Genomic DNA, 16165 nt, shown 5'->3' with positions numbered 1-16165 from the left:
CAAATTAAGCAACAGCCCAAAGGGTGATATTTGAAGGCAACTTGAAAAAAATTACACATTTAATTCCTCAGTTAAAGTCTAAAATATCAGTCTTTGTACTGCCATATATTTGAACTTTTAAGCCCTTTATACATTGGATATCTAGTGGAGACATTGACACTATTAATTTAAGTGAAAAACATTAGGAAATCGGTAGTAAGTTGGGGCTGCTGCCTTATAGTTTTGTTTGTGGGTCAGTATAGTGTGGTGAGCATCATGTGTTCCAAGGTACTAAAAATGCTAGTGAAGACCTTTGGAGTAAATGCTTATTTTCTTCCAGCTAAAAAGCATTTCCATATTTCTCCTCTTTTTTCCTTTATTCTTACACTCCTCAAAGACTTTTTTTTATTTTACTTTCCCATACATCATCCCTCAAGTGTCATTTGAAATCCACTGAATGAACTGGACAATCAGACGATGTCCAATTTGGCAACGTAAGAGGAAACCAAGAGCTGTGGGCGAATGTCCTAAGATGGGTTGTCAGTGAGCAAGCCAGTGTAGCGAAAGGAGAGCTGTATTGCATGTCAAAGAAAGAGGGCGTACACATATATAACTGAAAGCACATGGTGAGCAGGCTTTAAATGTCAGGTCGAGTGTTCGAACTTTATTCTGTCAGTAACATGAAACTACTGGAAATTTTATTACATGAATAAAATATTGTCACGCGTTGCATAGGATGACATATTTAGGAGAATATTACTGATGAGCCTTTACTGAGAGCTACACGCTAGATACCGTTTCTAAGTATGTTAGACACTTATATGTCATTTAAACCTCACAATGACCCTAAAACTGTAGGTAGCATCTTTACTAGCCCTATTTTACAGATAAGAAAAATGAGAAGCTGTCCACTGGCACACACAGGTAGTATATGACAAGCCAGGATGCAAACCAATGCTGTCTCCCCGAAGCTCTTGAGAACAATTGAACCCTGCGGTAGTGTGGCCATGGTTCGCAAGCACAGAGTTGCTACTGGCTAACCTACATGGAATCTCTATAGTAGCTCAGTAAAGGGCTACTTCTGGTTAGTCTCGGCCAAAGTAATGGCCATTAGTCAGCAAGGTGTCTGTGCATGCGTCCATATGTGCATATGTGTTTTAATGACACATATGTGTTTAATGTATCCTCTAAACAGATACAGGGCAGTTCATAGAATAAGGCGTGCTTACCTCAACCCAAAGACAGCTGATTATTTGATTTTTAAGTGGATGACTGAAATAAATGAGGCCCTCGTGTTCTTTCCCCATCAGCAAAGCCAGTTCTACCTCGCAGAACCTTGTTTCAGAGGTGAGTTTCCAATACACAGACATATACACAAGCGAAAAAAAAAAAAAAGAGGTAATATACCAGATATTTTCACCTGAAAAGCTAAAAGCGACCACAGTCTTGAAGGTAAGAACCCGTATTCCTGGTAAAATTCCCCCAGGAATACACAGAAATCTTTACCAAAGAGAAAGGGGCCTCAAAATTCGTAAATTCTACAGGAAATTCAAATTCATCTGACTCTTCAGAGGAAACTCCTAGCTAAAATTACAGCCACGTTACTCATCATGTGAATAGAGGAGTGATTCAGAAGAGTCCACGAATGAATGTCATCCCATTGTGTAAGGAACTGCCAACTCTAACACAGATGACTTTTAGATGCATAAGGAAGCATGGAATGATTTACACATGATATTATGGTGTAGTGTCTTGTCCATCCGCCATATTCTCTGCTATTCTTAAAGAGTGTCCCACACTTTAGGGACCCAGACTAGCCCTGCTCTTCCACCTTGCCAGATATGTACCTCCCTATGAGCTCAACTCAGCCAACTGCCTGCTCCAAAGACCCAAGATAGAAATCAAGCCCATTCCTTGTCCATTCCTTAGCCTGGTCCTCCTGTCCTGTCATTGTCTGTACCTGATGCCCAGCAGTCCAGGGTCCAGCCCTTAGGTTTTTCCTATACTTCTGAAACCTTCACTTAGGTCTTGTGACCCTGTCAACTTTAGTGTCACAGGATGGAGGACAACTGCTTTTCCTGCCTTCAAACTCCACATACAAATCTGGTCATGAAGACCTTTTAATAATCTTGAATTTTGCTTCACTTCTTTAACTAGACTTCAGGCATCAATAAGAACCTGGACTTAATCTGCAGCTGGATCATGAACGACCAGAACTCAAGTCCCAAAGATTTCATTGCTTATAACATGTCAGTCTCCTAAAGACCCTAAGTTCGGGGCAGATCATGTGAAGTTAGGTCAGGAAATAAAAACAGGTTAATAACCGCAAGAAGCTGATAAATGAGCATTATGAATTCTGTACACTGTCTTAGATGATATACAATAGATAAAAGTGTGTGTGTGTGTGTGTGTGTATTTTATGGATTTCACCAAAATTTTAAAGAAATCATAGTACCAAAATATATGAAGCTGCAGTATCTAATGAGTCACTTGTATTCCCTTCGACATCATTGCCTGAATATAAACGGTAAAATACTTGAAATATAAATACATTTATTGTCTTTCCTATTACTACCTATGGCTAATAATAATAAAGTATTCTTGGAAAGATTACCAAATTATAAATCACCATTGCCAGTAATCTTTACACACCTAAGCAGGACTCTGAAAATGTCAAAAATTATTTTGCATTATAAATGTACCTTTCAAGGTCTGATGTTGTTGACTTTTAGTAAAGCAGTCATTTAAAAGGTGGCATAATTCACATATTATGCGGAGTTCTTTAATGGTTTTAAACACTTTAATTGGCCATGCTTTTCTACAATGTAATAACTTCATATTCGACTCCACTTGTGAACTACACAGTGGGGTGTTGTTAGTGCAGTAACAGCAAAAGAGAATGATCACCTAATTCCAGGCAAATCCTAACCAAGTCTTACACCATGCTGCATCCAGATGGTAAAACGCCGTTACGTAACTAAAGTCTACCTTACTGCGGTATCAGAAACCCCTGCTGTTCCCCCCAAAAGAATTCATTCTAGTTTAGATAATGTCAATATCTTAAGCACACATAGAAGCACTATTTATTCTGTTAAATTGGAAAGGTTATTGGTCATGCAAACCCGGTCAAATCTCAACTTTATCTGATTTTGCCATCCCACTGGGATCACTGAAATCACATTCAATCAGAACAAATACAAGCATTTTGACAGCAGAACTATTCTTCAACCAATACTGCATAATGGAGTCTGTCTCCGCTGAAGTCAACTGGGTTAAGACAGGATATGGACTGTCAAGTCTTCTGCTCCACCTCCTCTCACACTCTGTGTGTGTGTGTGTGTGCGTGTGTGTGTGTGTGTGTGCGTGTGTGTGTGTGTGTGCATGCGTGCATGTGTGTTTTGTGTCTCTCTGAGTCTCTTTCTTTCTCTCTTGCATTCTCTCTGTTTGTCTCTATCTCTCTGTCTTTCTCTCTCTCTCTCTCTCTCTCTCTCTCTGTTTCCAACATTTCCTGTTCCATTTCTATCATTCAACTCAAGTTTACTGGTCTTAGAAATACATCACTTATATTTGCTAATAAGTCGGCAATAGGTTAAGAAATAAGTATAGAATCATTTAAAATTAAAATATGTTTTTTTGAAAATGAGTTTAGATACTTTTTAAAATTTAATTTAGGTGAAGGTCTTGAGCAGAGGCCCATGGGACCAAATTGGATGGGGTTATCCTTTTAATGTGCAGTACCAAATGAGTTAATTGAAGTACGGAGGTTCAGCATGTGCTACCTCACACATACACACACACACACACACACACACACACACACACACACACACACACACACACCACAGAGGGAGAAACTATTAATAAAGATTAAAATACATATATAATTTTCTCATGAAGTCTTCTGCCATTCTGTAGGGGTTATGGATATACTCTGTTGGGAATGGCACCCTAGCTGGTTTTGCCATTTTCATGGACCTCTAGCTTATTTGACTGTGGGGTGACCCTGGTGGTGGAGTCATCCATGATCTTATTAAACCTAAAGGGTATGATGTCTTGTTTGTGGCTAAAACTTGGTGAGAAAGCATTTGGGCACTTTAGCCATGCACGAAGCTATCTCCTCAGTGAGCTCAAAGCATTCCCCAAATCTTTTCACTCAATATTCATTCATTTATTAAAGGTTGAGGAAAACAATGAATTCTTTATACTGTCCTCCTCATGCAAAACTACCATCTACAACCGTAGAACACAAATTAATCAATAAGATTCGTAAACTGAATTAGTCTCTCCTTAAGAAAGCACACCTTAGCTCAATTCCCTTTGCAGACCACGGGGAAGGTCTTTCAACAAGACTACCCATGTTGGCCATGGAGGGAATGCTACAATGTAATATTGAAAAGTGTTTGGAGGGCCTGATGAGTAGGGTGTTTCCTGCACATGAGGGCCACAGTTTAAAACTCAACACCCGCATGAATTCCTAAAAGCTGGGTCAATCCTGTAGCTGTAATCCCAGGGCAGGGCAGGAAGAGACGGGAAGATCTGGGACCAGAGCTAGCTGGCCAGCCAGTCTAGGCAAACTGATGAACTCCAAGTTCAATGGAAGATCCTAACTCCAAAAATAAGATAGAGAGCAATTGAGGAAGACAGTTAACATTGAATTCTGAATTACATGCACATACACGCATATACAAGTACAGCACACAAACAGGTACTCACACATGTGCATGCAGATACAAAAAAGGGGCATTTTGATTAAGCTCAGAGAATAGAAATTCCTTACTATAAAGGAACATACTTCAATAGGTAAACGTTATCTTTAGTTCACTTTCTTGGGAATCTAGGAGAATGAATTGCTCTAAGCAAAGCATGTATTTTCCTACTCAAAGCCCTGCAGGGATGTGTTTGTGCATGGTCAGAAAGCCAGGAGCAGACTAGTGAGGCACACAGGAAAGAAAGCCTGAGGCAGCTCTGTGATTGCCTCATAGGCCAAGTGTGAGCGGGCCTTGGATACAGAACACGGTCTATCCAGGTACACGTTCCAACTCAGACGGCCTCATGGAAAGTCTAAAACGCCACTGAATCTTAAATCACAGTCACATGGTTCAGAACTCCAAGCTGTCTACCTACTCTGCTCCTTTCTCCAAGAACATGATTTGAAGTAACAGTTTCAGCTTGGGATTTAATATACTTTCCAGTAAGCTTTTTCCTAATGAAATTTAAATGATTAAAGGCCAACAGAGCTGTGGTCATTAGCCTTTATCCTTCTGGCAGCATTTGTGTTGTGGATATGTTTATGTTTCTTAAGCGAATGAAATTGAAGCACACCATTAGTTTTTCTCCCCTTTGTCTTATAAAAAGAAAGATGCTTCTCACACATAAGTTTGATATTAATATTGGAAAGGGTAGTTATTAAAAAATTAACTAAACTAAATTGTTCAGAATAAGGAAAATGATAACAGAATTTTTTAAATCTACCTTTAGGACTTCCATAACTAATTTAAGTGACAATAAAAACTCAAATCATAACTCACTAGAAGAAAAGTTTATTGTGAATGAGTGCATTATTATTTCTAACTTTTATAGAGCGTTCAATCTTTGATTTAAGGGTTTTTCCAGAATCCACCACTGAACTTTTGCAGTATATGTCACTCAGCTTTTTCATTTGAATCTACTCATTCATTTTTAATCCACAGGAAATGTCTTTTCTTCCTTTGTGCTTACTGACCCAAATATAATGTGTGCCCTTTCCACCGTCTCAAAAAAATAAATAAAATACCTCATATGCAAACCTATTTAATTATGACTAAAAGACTCGTGGGGGAGAACCCTGCCACACATACACATAATGGAAAAAATATAAATCAAAGCTAAATTACAAATACTGAAATGCTTGTCCTTTAGACCAGCCCATTTCGTTAAATGGAGGGCATGTCAAAGTATACTGTGTGGCTTTAGAGGAAGTAAAGAATTCTGATATATAATGCACGCCATATATCAGAAGATATTTCTAAAATCGCTTCTCAAGGAAATTAATGGAAATTAAGCTTTAATTTTCCTCACAGTGAATTTTGATCCAAAGGTCTGGCACAAAAAGAGTTTGCTAGAAAAGTTGTTTATCTCCATTGTTCTCTAGAAAATGTAAAGAACTGATGGCCTTTCTCTAGTTTAAAAAGGGGGAGAAGGAAATAAAAGAGAAGAAAATTAGAAATCTAAAAGAATCACAGGTAAATCTGGAAGACTTTCTGAGACTGGAGTCTCTGTGTTGGAGAGGAGCATCGAAGACAGTTCCCGGATGACTTTCCTCTGAAATGCAGCGAAGTCCTAGACCCAGGGGAAAACTGAGTCCACCCCTCTTCACAGACACAGAAGGCAGCAGAGAGCGGCCCCCAGCCTACCAGTGGATCCCCAAACAAGACAGCATTCCAGAACAATCTAGGAAATTCAAGAAGATGCAAGGGCCTGGCTTCACTTTCCAGCAATTCTCCACGCTGTGTCTGGATTGGAGGTGTAGGAATCTGAAAGACCTGAATATTCTCCAAGCGATTATGATCAACCAGCGTCTAAAACTGCAGACTGAGCCGCTCGCTGGCAAACCCTCTACGTTTGGGTTAGCACTGATTTATTATATCCACGCCTGCAAAGCGTCTGAGAACTTTTCCTGGATAGGAGTCCAGTACGCTTTTATACTAAGTCTTGCCTTACCCAGCTGTGATGTTGAACAGACAAGGAGAGGGAAGGAGGGAAGGGGAGGAAGGAAGAAGAGACACAGAAAGACAGAGAGGAAAATCTGATGTTCTATGAGATCACCTATGCATTAAGACAGTATCTATTTATCTTTTCCGAAGAGCCCTTCTTAACTCTTAAGGTATCTCACTTTGAAGGGGCCTCTTTGGAAAGGAAACAGCCTGGATCTGCTCTCTGCCACACCCTCCCCTCTGACCATTCAAACCTTGCTTTTTAAGGTTCTCCAAGGTTTTGCATGGGGTCTGTAACGCCCTTAACTTTGTCCTTCGGCCTTGCCTTCCTTGAATGGGCCATGTCCAGGGGTATGAAAATAAGCAGCATTCTACGTAATATTACCCAACATTTAAGGTAATGTATTTAACCATGTCAAAGTCAAGTCAAATCAAAATATTTCAAAATAAAAGGCTATCTACTTTCCCAGCGAAACTGAGTATGGCGCAGAAGAAAGAGATTAGTCGTGGTGTTCCACGGAAATAGAAGGGAGCTCTAACTCTCTGGCCCCGCCTCCCGTGCTCTTCCTTGTCGTTTTCCTCAACTTTCTTGGTTTACATTCGCTTCCTTGAATAATGGGAAGAAGGTTGGTGGATGATTGTCTTTTGACTCGCTGGAACAAAATGTTTGATAGAATCAGCTTAACCCAGGGAAATTTTATTTGCACTCATAGTTTTTAAGAGCACAGTCCATGAACATGTCCAGAACCGCAGGGCAGGGCAGGGCAGCTCTGCCTACAGATTCAGCGGCCAGTGTCAGAGGTCATTTACATCATGGCTGGCCCGTAAATAGAGAGCAAGGCCGGAAATTAGAATGGGCAACACAGCCTGATGGGCTTCCCAAAGCTTCCAGAACTTCCCCAAACAGCACTACGCGCTGGAAATAAAGCACTTACGTAAGTGCCTCGCACTAACTGATGGCGCGAATGGAGCTCCGGGGTTCAAGCATTTCAAACATCAACATTGGGGTGGGGGAGCGTTTCAGATTCAAACCTGAAAGACAGCAACCTGACACCATTGTATTAAAGATGAAATGGCTGAGGAGGCATCTGGGAAACTCTGTAATCAGAATCAGCATTCATAAGCTCTAAAGAAGGTTTCAGTGTATAAGAGACCTCAGCCCTTTAAAGCCGTGCCTTTTATAAGCTGCGGTTTCTGGGATCTCTTGAACGCTCTAAGCTGCAATTTTATCACTTACAAAGCAGCAATAGTGGGGACCCCCTGTAATGATTGCATTGGGTGAAGGGTGTTTGGCGGTTTGCCCCTTTTCCCGTATGCTGTGGCTTAGGAAACATCATTAACTAGCCGCTAGGTTTTTCTTTCCAATACAGCTTGCGTTCAGAGGATTCAGGAGAAGTTTATTAGATTTACAGAGACAGAGATGGGGCGTTCTCCATCCTCCTTTTTCAGATGAACACATAGTGGCAGAACTAGACAGCAGCCACTTGGTAACAGAGCTGGGTCTCTGACCCTAAGCTCAGTCTTGCCCTACAATACGAAAATATTTCTCCGTTTTCCCTCAACAATGGCAAATAACATTTGTAACTAACACTGATACTAAGAAAGCCATTTTGAACCCTCCTAGCTAGAGAACAGACCTGTACTGTTGATTAAAATAAAAGCAAACAAATCTCTTGCTCATTATAAAGCACTGTCAAAATCTACCATCTAAGAAAGGAGAGAACCAACAACCCCAAGTTGTCCTCTGACCCCCACACTTGTACTGTGGCAAGCATGTAGGCACGCACTCACAATAAATAATTAAAATGTAAGAAAAAGTTTTTAAATCTGCCATCCAATTTCTAAATTTTCATTGCTGAATAAGAGGCAAAAATAAACTTAATGTGGTTCATAATTAAAATAATAATAATCCCTCCCCTCCTCCCAAACAATGCATGCTTAAAATTCTAGCAGACCTTAGAGCTCACTGGATTGCGGGAGGTGTTGAGCATCTCTAACACAGGGCAAACTCACCTTGCCTACCAAAAACTTGCAAACACATAAGCATTTAAGAAGTCCTTTCCAGGTGATCAATGACAGATGTGCAATTGAGACTTACTTACAAGTCCACAGAGATACAAGCCAAAAAACAATCAAACAAAAAAGCAAAACATAAAACTTAAAAGGAATGCCTATTCTCAAGTCCCTTTGGACATTATCTTGCACCAATAGAGGACTGCGGCCTAAGTGTTTTCTGACCATAGCAGACAGCAACAAACGCTGCATAGCTGTTTTCCCTTAAATGAAAAGAGGAGTGTGTGCTATGTAAATTGCACGCTCCAGATGGTGTTTTCCATCCTGCATGCTCTTCTGGTTGTGGTCACATCTTGCCTATGGCTTTTGTGGCAGGACACACTCTCCAGTCAGCAATTTCACCACTGCTTGGGTCCAAATGAGCTATGGAGAAAGAAATTAGGATGAATGGAGAGGCCACAGCTGGGAGAGATCAGCCACACTCAACAGTCCTTCTCCCACAATGCATAAACACAGGAGATGGGAGGAGGGCGGGGAAACCAAATCCTGAGGTTTCCAGACCAGGGCTTGAGGCTGGCAAAGCCCGCCTAACCACATGACATGCTCCTACAGGTCCTAACCCAACTGCAGAAAATGCCCTGAGTGTCTCTAAAAAGGTGGCTATTAAATTTCTCACCCAAAACACTCCAATGCTTTCTGATACCACAAAACATTTTTTTTCAAGCACTTAAACTGTTCCCTTAAATACCTAACTGAAAGGAGAGGACCATTTAGTAAGTTTATTCTTGTGTAGGAAAATACCTCCTTTAATAATGGACTGCGTTCACTGGGTTTTAAGTTCCCGCTGTGGTTTTAAATCTCTATCTTTGCTCCAATTTCTAGATGAAAATTTCTAGAAGTCAACGTTCATGTGGTCCATGATTCCACCCTGTTTATTAGAAGATCCATTAAAGGGCATAACGTGTCTTTCAGCGCAGACTTGCATTTGCACCTGAACTGTAAAAGGAAACTAATGTCTGTAGCAATAGATTATGGCTTTTTAAGTACCACTTTCCTTGCATAATACAGCCATAAAAAAAAAGAAAACATGAGATACCAGTATTTTCTCTTCAGAAGAGTGGGGAAAGTTTTTTTCTTTAGCTCCATAATTGTTTATGTTCAACCACCTGCTACTCAGACGCTAAGGGCTCTTGTTTTCTTCTTTTTTCCAGAAAAGAAGCAACATACTTGCTGTCCTCTTTCCCATTCCTCTGTGCTACAGATCATGCATGTCAACTCAGCCCTGGCCAAGAACTAAATAATTAGTATGAATTAAAAAAATCTTACCTACCATTCCACTGGTTCAAGATGCTTCTAATTCAACTGGGTCCTTTTCAGGATAAAACACTAAATCTAAGCATCAATTGAAAAGGCAGGTAAGCCCTGAGCACAGCTCACCAGCGTATTTTATTTTAGAGTGCTTAGTTCTTGACAATATTGGGTCTACCTTCTAAAACTGAGTTCATAAAGCCAATAATTCACTTTTCAGTCCTTTTTACCAATTATTTTAAAGTAAGAGCAAAAGTGTAGAAATCAGACTAAAAGGAGGAAGTGCAGAAGGGGCAGAGGTAGAGGAGAAGACAGTAAGCCCCTCTCGCTGCTTCTCCCTGGATGTGCTGACTAGTCAGAGAAAATGCACTGAGATTTGAAGTTGCTTGCTCCCTGGGAACCAGCAATTCCCTGTCTAGAATTTTATCTAAATCTGAGAGTCAAGTAAACATTTCTGGGATTTGTTTAATTCATGGTGATGAATAAGAAGTGGTGTCATTGTCCATAAGTAGTAAAAAAAAAAAAAAAAAAAGCTCTATCAGTTATGGAATAAGATGCCTTGATGGGTAGATGGGTATTTAGCAATTTCAGGAACACTGATAGACCAGTCAAGGTGGGTCATGCCTTTAGTGTCAGCACTTGAGGTGAAGGCAGGCAGGTTTCTGAGTTCAAGACCTGACTGATTTATACAGCAAGTCCTAGGTCGTAGAGCTACATAGTGAGAGCCTGCCTTTAAAAAAAGAAAGAAAATAAAAGAAAGGAAAAAATAAAAGCAAAGATATATATATATATATATATATATATATATATATATATCAAGAGAGAGAGAGGAGGAGGAGGAAGAAGAAGAAGGAAGGAAGGAAGGAAGGAAGGAAGAAAGAAAGAAAGAAAGAAAGAAAGAAAGAAAGAAAGAAAGAAGAAACTATGAGAGGGCTAGCATGATGTCACTGTGGGCAAAGGCACCTGCCACCAGCCTGACAAACTGAGTGTGATCTCTGGAACTCTTATGGTGAAAAGAAAGGAATCTTGCAAGGTGTCCTCCAATATCCACGTGTGCCACATCCTGTCATAGATGATAGATAGATAGATAGATAGATAGATAGATAGATAGATGATAGATAGATAGATAGATAGATAGATAGATAGATAGATAGATGATAGATGGATGGATGGATGGATGGATGGATGGATGGATGGATAGATAGATACATAGATACATAGATACATAGATAGATAGATACATAGATAGATAGATAGATAGATAGATAGATAGATAGATAGATAGATAGAAAGAAAGATAGATAGATAGATAGATAGATAGATAGATAGATAGATAGATAGATAGATAGATAGATGTGAAACAAAGTTTCGTTTTTCAAACACAAAATTTTGCTGAGCATGGTGTCACACACCTTTAATCTCAGCACTTGGAAGGCAAAGGCAGGTGGATCTCTGTGAGCTCCAAGGTAGCCAGAGCTGCATAGTAAGACCCTGTCTCAAACACATACACACAAAAGATGTGATACTTTTATAAACATATGTTTATATAGTTATTTTGTGTTGATTTATACATACAAGTAAAATTTGTAAAAGAAATAGATATGTGATTTTTACCTTCATCATTGCCTATAATTTCCAAATTTTCAACAATGAATATTAATGGATGCAAAAACTAGCAAGGAATGAGTGGGGGAAGACTGTACATGAAAATTTCAAAATAGGGGCCCAAAGATGGCTCCGTAGTTTAAAACACTTTTTGCTCCTGAAAAACATCCAGTTCAATTCCCTGCCCACTGTGATAGCTTACAGGTGCCTGCAACTCCAGTTCCAGGGAATCGAATCCCTCTCCTGACCCCCTTAAGCTCCTGAATGCATGTGGTGCACATACCTACAACTAAGAATACAATCAAACACAAAATATATTGTTTCACAACCTCAGAAATGTATATTCTGAAGAATTTGTTGGGGGTTGCACATGCGTGTGCCTGAGTACATGTCTGTGCAGGTGTGTGTGCCTGAGCACATGTGTATGCAGGTGTGTGTGCCTGAACACATGTGTGTGCAAGTATGTATGCCTGAGCACATGATGAGGAAATGCACCTGGACCTGTGTGCATGTGAGAGATTGACCTCAGGTGTCATTCATCAGTACCTGTCCACCCTGGTTCTATTTGTTTTCTTTTGAGACAGGGTCTCTCACTAACACCTGTGGTTTGACCATCAGGCTGGGTGAGGAGAAAGCCTCAACCATTTCTCAGGTTCCACCTCCCCAGCACTGGAGTTACAATCCTGCACTACTGAACCTGGCTTTTCAGGTGGGTGTTGGGGAATCAAAATTGGATCCTGATGATCACACAGCAAACACTGGTGTAGACTAAGTCATCTCCCTAGCCCCAGACTGTCAACAGATGTTTCTCTCCAGCCTGCCTGTTCCCAAATACCCAGCAGCAATTTCCCAAATGACTGACTCAGAGGCTTAATATTACTTATAACTGCTAGGCCAATAATTAAGGCTTGTTACTACCTAACTATTACATTTTATTTTAATCCATACTCCTTATTTACACTTTGCAATATGATGGCACCTTTATTAGCATGGTGTGTTCAACTTCTGCTCCCTCTGCATCTGACTGGTGACTCCTGACTTGATCCTTCTCCTTCCCATCATCCTTAGTTTGGCTGTCCTACCTATACTTCCTCCCTGGCTACTGGCCAATCAGCATTTTATTAAACCAATTCAAGTGACAAATCTTTACAGTGTACAAGAAGATTAATCCACAGCATTTCCCCCTTTTTGTCTAAAGTAGAAAGGAAGATTTAACTTTAACATGGTAAGATTACATGTAACAAAAGAGTTACCAAGTAAGAATTATAGTTACAATATCTAGTATATTTGTATTTGACAAAATTAGAGAAAATGTTTAATTATCTATCCGATCTTGGTGAGTCCAAAGTGATTATTTTTAGTGGGTGTCTATTAATTAAGCACACAGATATTCAAAACACTACAACTGCTGTGTGATTTGGAAAAGTCCGCCAACTACTCTGGGCTACAGTGAGTTCACCAGCAAAAAGGAAGACATTAGGTGGAATGATGCTGAGTGGCCTCTTACACTGAGTTCTTATATATTTTTTTTACATGAGTTGAATTCCATGTAAGAGTAGAATTATGCTAAACTAGAGAATATTTTTAATAGAGTAACACATATTTTTGAAAATTTTGGGGAAATTCTTTCATCCAAACTATTTTTATTCTTATATTTATCAGTTTACATATTTACTTAACTAGGTATAAAACAAATTATCCTTACCACTTAATTTGTATATGATTATATATATTTTATATTTCTCTTCTACTTGTATTCATAGCTTTTTGACCCACCAGAAAGCAAGCTATTGGCAGCATAGAGACAGTTCTGTAGTTAAGAACATGAATTACCCTTGCAGAGGACCTGAGTTCAGCTACTAGTATCCACATTAAGGGGTTGTAACCTCTGGTAATTCCAGCTCCAGGTGATCTGTGTCTCTGACTTCTCTGCACACCTACACTCGCATGCACATATCTACTTACAGGTACACATACCGATAACCCACACATAGGCACATATGCAAATACACCCACAGAGGCACATATGCAAATACCCACACACAGGCAAATATGCAAATACCCACACACAGGCACATATGCATATATCCACACACAGACATGTAGGCAGATACTGTTCATTCATTTCCCATGTGCCCAGACTCAAAATAATCACACAGAAACTGTATTAATTAAATACTGCTTGACCTATTACTTAGGTGTATTGTTAGCTAGCTTTTATATCTTGAATTAACTCATTTTTATTAATCTGTGTATTGCCACATGGTTGTGGCCTACTGGTAAGGTTCCATCTGCCATCCAGCATCTGAGTCCTGTGGTGGCTACATGGCATCTCTCTGACTCTACCTACTCTCTCTCTCTACTTCTATTGGCTTGGAATTCCTGTCTTGCCCTATTCTGAGCTGCTATAGGACCAAATCAGTTTCTTTATTAATCAGTGATATTCACAGCATACAGAGGGGAATCCCACATCACTTTCCCTTTTCTGTCTAAATAAAAAGGAAAGTTTTAACTTTAACATATTAAGATTATATACAACAAAACAGTTATCAAGCAAGAATTATAATTACAACATTTATATCTAATTTATATTTTATCATAACTAAGGAAAACTATAATTATATCTATTCTTCAACTCCAGCAAAGACTCCAGAAGAATATAATATTACCTAAGTAAACAGGAAGTGCATTGTAAATAATTTCCAAAACTCCAGAATTGACAGAGACATCTTGCTGCCTTAACAGTCACCCAAAGTTCTTTTGTAACATTGGGGCAACCACCTTCAGCCTACACTCTTAGTGTCTGACAGAATTTTCCATGAGGCAGGAAATTTGAAAGACTGTTTTACCTCTATTGGCAGTTTGTTAGTAACTTTCTACTGTGTCCTGCAGAAATTCTGGCAGACTCTCATGAAACAGGAACTCTGAAGAACTGTCTCACCTATAGGTAAGTTCAGCAGTCATTTTTCTGTGGGTCTTGCGTGTCTAGTTCATACAACATAACATCAAGCAGTCCAGGCAAGAGCAGTTTCTTGCCCAAATGTCTAACAAACTCCATAGGAGCCTCTTCAATATCAATCATCTTTCTGAAGTAGATTGGTGCTGCCAGGAGCTTATGTGTCTTATTGTCATGAAAAGCCCTGAGTTCTTAAAACATTTAAATGCCATATACTGTAAGTCTTTGAAAGGGTTGAAGAATACTTATCAATTTGAAATATACCTGTGTACATCTAGAAAGCCTAACTAACATAACTACAAGTTTGACTATTATAAATGACTATCTATTAGTCTGTATTTTTAACTATCCCTTACATTTTCAGATTGGCTGCACAAAGGCAATACCTTAAACAAGAGCAGAATTGCATATAACAAAAGTGACCTTAAATTTGTATCTTTAGACCAAGATCCTTCAAATTCAAAGTATCCATTTATATATAATATCCCCCTTTAAATGTAAAAAAAAAATCTACAAACAGTATTTGGGAAATTGGGCATAGTTCTCTCCAAACTGCTTCCTGCTTTTTGTTGGGTGAAGTATTTGGGGGGATTTATGGAGACTTTTCAAAGGATCTTGGACCATCAAACCACATTAGTCTGGAAGGAATCCACAGGTTCTTATCCTCTGTGAAAACAAAAGCAGAACCTTTTTCCCAAGGCAACATATCCTTAGACCCAAATTTTGAAGTCAAGACACCTTTAAAATATATATGTTTGTTTAATTTAGCAGTCTGTACAATGAAATGTCTCTCTGTACTTAGCTCATTCACAGTCAAAAAATTCAAAGAAAACACAATAATATACATAATTCATACTCTCTGTGTATATTCCATCTTTACATGGTTTATTTTTCTTACTCTATTACTTTTTCTACAAGTTTAATATTTATTTTATTATTTTTACTCCTTTAATCTCTAACTGTCTGTACTCTTTTATATTGTAACTGTCTATACTTTTTTTCCTCTCTCAAACCTATGTACATTTATCCAACACTTAAAGGTCTTTTTCATGTGAATCTGTCTTCATTGCATGTCTGTAATTATTTTCTGACCGGGAACATTTTTTTTAATGCTAAACAGGAATGGTTAGGACCAACTCCATGCTCCTATCTGTTGGCTCCTTCCAGTCCAACATGGTGGAGGCATGTTTGCTGCCTCTAAGAGCCGTGCATGCTGCCCTAGCTCCAGGCTCACAGCAGGTCTACATCACCATTAAGTAACTAGTAGCATGCTGCTCACAAACCCCATTTAAGTGCTGAGCCTCCTGAAAGAGTGAGAGTTCATACTTCCAGCATGAACCAGGAAGCTGCCATTTCTTATGATGAGTCAGTAAGCTTTCTGGTAAAAGAGCCGTGACATCCCTACTCACCACTAGCAAACAGAGCCTATCTGAAAAGAAATGTGGTTACCAAGAAACTGCGCTTAACTCTGTTTTTTTGTGCCTAGAATTCCTTTCCAAGCTCTCTCAGGTTTTATTTGGATGTGGTCAGCACACATTAGTATGCCAATCTGCATGGACAAATGCAAATACCCACACACAGGCACATATGCAAATACACACACACAGGCACA

Source organism: Myodes glareolus, chromosome 10 (genome assembly GCF_982192425.1).
Source record: "Myodes glareolus chromosome 10, mMyoGla1.1, whole genome shotgun sequence".
NCBI classification, from domain to species: Eukaryota; Metazoa; Chordata; class Mammalia; order Rodentia; family Cricetidae; genus Myodes; species Myodes glareolus.
Note: the sequence above shows the minus strand (reverse complement) of the source record.